Source organism: Pristis pectinata, chromosome 13, assembly GCF_009764475.1.
Source record: "Pristis pectinata isolate sPriPec2 chromosome 13, sPriPec2.1.pri, whole genome shotgun sequence".
Lineage (NCBI taxonomy): Eukaryota > Metazoa > Chordata > Chondrichthyes > Rhinopristiformes > Pristidae > Pristis > Pristis pectinata.
The window spans coordinates 53,670,700-53,673,264 of NC_067417.1; the positions used below are offsets into that span (position 1 = coordinate 53,670,700).

Here is a 2,565-nt window from a genome sequence, read left to right on the forward strand (position 1 = left end):
AATTATATCCAGATCTGGTTAAGAACACGAGGTCAAACTGCAGAGGGTTTGCCTGCGTCAGTCCCAGGGAAATGTGCTCCCGAAGTTGAACACATTTACACCATCAGCCACCTCCCTTGCTGGAAGCGATTACATGCCGGTAGCATCCGGTTACCTTTTATTCCCACCTCGTTAAATGGACAAAAAAGCAATTGGTTTCCATTTCCGTACCACCTGAGGAAGTTGTAAAACGCCGGCTATCGATTAGCTTGTCCATTTTATTTGAACTTTTGAGTACTTCTCCTGAAGCTGTGATGAGATCAAACTTAAAGAGCGGATGTGACCCTTGGGGGTTTGAGGTGCTGCGAATGGAGGAGAGGAAGCGTTCAATAAATCAGGCCGAATTGTCACTGCGGAGAATCCGTTCCTGGATATGGTGATACAATGTTTGGAAGTAGACGGAGCAGTGAATCTGTAGAAACGAGCAGAATCTGAAGCAATTCCCTCGCCAGCAGACGAACAAGAGAAGTTAATGCAAGTAGCATTTCATTATTACAGCTGTGGGACGGCGCGGGGGCTCCGTGGTTTAACTGGTTAAAGCGCCTGTCTTGTAAACAGGAGATTCTGGGTTCACCTCCCAGCGGAGCCTTTAATTTATGGGGTGAATTGCCGTGTGATGAAGGCGGGTTCCTTGCAATCACCGCCGTTCACGCACCTCAAAACATAAAACAAAAAGCAACACAACAAATAAACAGCCCCCAAAACGCAACAGGTCCGTTGGTGTCTCCGGAGCAAGCAACAGGGCAAGCGGTTCAACCAGATGACGTATCCGATGACTTTGTTTTGAGCTTCCTTGCGTTTTTCCGACGTGGTGTTAGTTTTGGTTGACAACTGTTTGCAAACGTGGCCGTGTCCTGCTTTGTGAACTTGCCCTGGTCCTGTTGACAAGCAATCCCACCCCGCGTTGCACAGGTCTTTTGGACTCGAACTCCGTCTAGTTCGCTGTATATTTCAAGACACGGTAGAAGTCGTGCTGAGGATAAGAGGTGGAATGCAGTTTGATATTGGACACTGTTGCACACATTTGTTTCGTATCAATGGGCCACGATCGCTACCTCTGCACAATCTCCCACAGCAACTCAGGACTGTTCTGCAGCCTTGCAGTGATGTTATTGACCCTGGCAGCAATGCAGGATCATTGTCACGGTGATTTGTGATTTGTTTTTAGATGTTGTTCTGCAAAACATTTCCCTATTTATTTTTAATACTGCAACAGGTAATATTGGGTGCAGTAGGTTTGCATCCAATGGCATTGGTGGGATTCGAACCCACGCCTCCGTGGAGACTGGAGCCTTAATCAGCGCCTTAGACTGCTCGGCCACACTACCGCACAGCGTAGTTGTTTTTCGTTTATTATAAAACAACGGTCATTGGTTGAACATGTTAATCTTGGAAATTTTGTGCCCTCCGTGTTTGATTTGAAACTATTTGTCCCAGATAGAGTGCTTGAGGCTTGATGCGGCTTCCCGTTTTCCAATCCATCCACTGTCTCTTCAAAGTATACCGGAGACAGACTTAGTCAACAGTTGTCACGTGAGACGGCAAGGTGGCAGACGACGAGGTTTTTCAGACGTCAGTGCAGTGACGCTAATTGTCCTGAGTACTCTCAGTGTCGACGTGGGTCAAAAGGGTTCAACTCAGACATTTCCAGCGGATGCACAGAGTGACCTCACCAACATATCTGCCTGTGTTCTTACATCCAGCGAGAATTGGGCATGTAAATCAAGACGTCCATAAAGTGTGCTCAAATGTCCTTCATCGAAATGAAGCAATCTCAGCTGCCGCTGATTAAAATTTCAAATAAAATCACTCGCATTGGCTGCGATACCAGAAAATCTCTTCTGGACCCCTCTGGGATATTCACAACCGTTCTAATATGTGTGAACACATATATTCAGAAACGTCCAAAATTGGCTGAAGTTCTCGTGAAGTCTTTATGATTTAATGACGGTTACTCGCCGTTGCCTTTACTGCAATCAGGAATACTTGCACCACACCAGAAACTGTTCTGTCTGCACTGGTCTACCTATTGCCCTCTCATCTGAGTTTTTAATTCAAAGAAGTAACAAAGATTACCATTTCGAAACGGAGTTTCTGCGAATATTGGAAACAGCATAAACTGGGCACTTGCATATTGTGAGGGACAGGTTCCGGGTAAAATGTGACGTTATTTTCTGAATTATAGAAGAGATATTTGTCGATTCTTACTTCAGAAAGTGTTTTAATTACCAGGAACCGAATGCAAGTGGCTTGTCAAATCTGCAACATTAATGGAATGGAAGAAGTTGAGTCAACTGAAGGCAACCAAATATATAAATCATTTACCTACACACAAACATCCGTGCACATCGGAAAGACCGAACAGCACCCAGACACCCAGTCATTCAACCCTGCATTCCAGCCAAACTCATTATCGTATCAGCCGCTTTCTGTCAAGTATTCATCTGCCCCGTCTTTGAAATCATCAAAAACTCAGTACTCGCAACAATTTTCCCGAGAAGTTCCACAGACTCGGGCGATCTGAGA

At 45.3% G+C, this 2,565-nt stretch overlaps 1 non-coding gene across 1 annotated transcript; it reads left to right on the forward strand.

The window, feature by feature from the left end:
* The first annotated feature begins 554 nt into the window (after positions 1-554).
* trnat-ugu (transfer RNA threonine (anticodon UGU)) lies at positions 555-628 on the forward strand. Its single transcript has one exon. It is a non-coding gene; the product is annotated as a tRNA-Thr (tRNA).
* Positions 629-2,565: the final 1,937 nt, after the last annotated feature.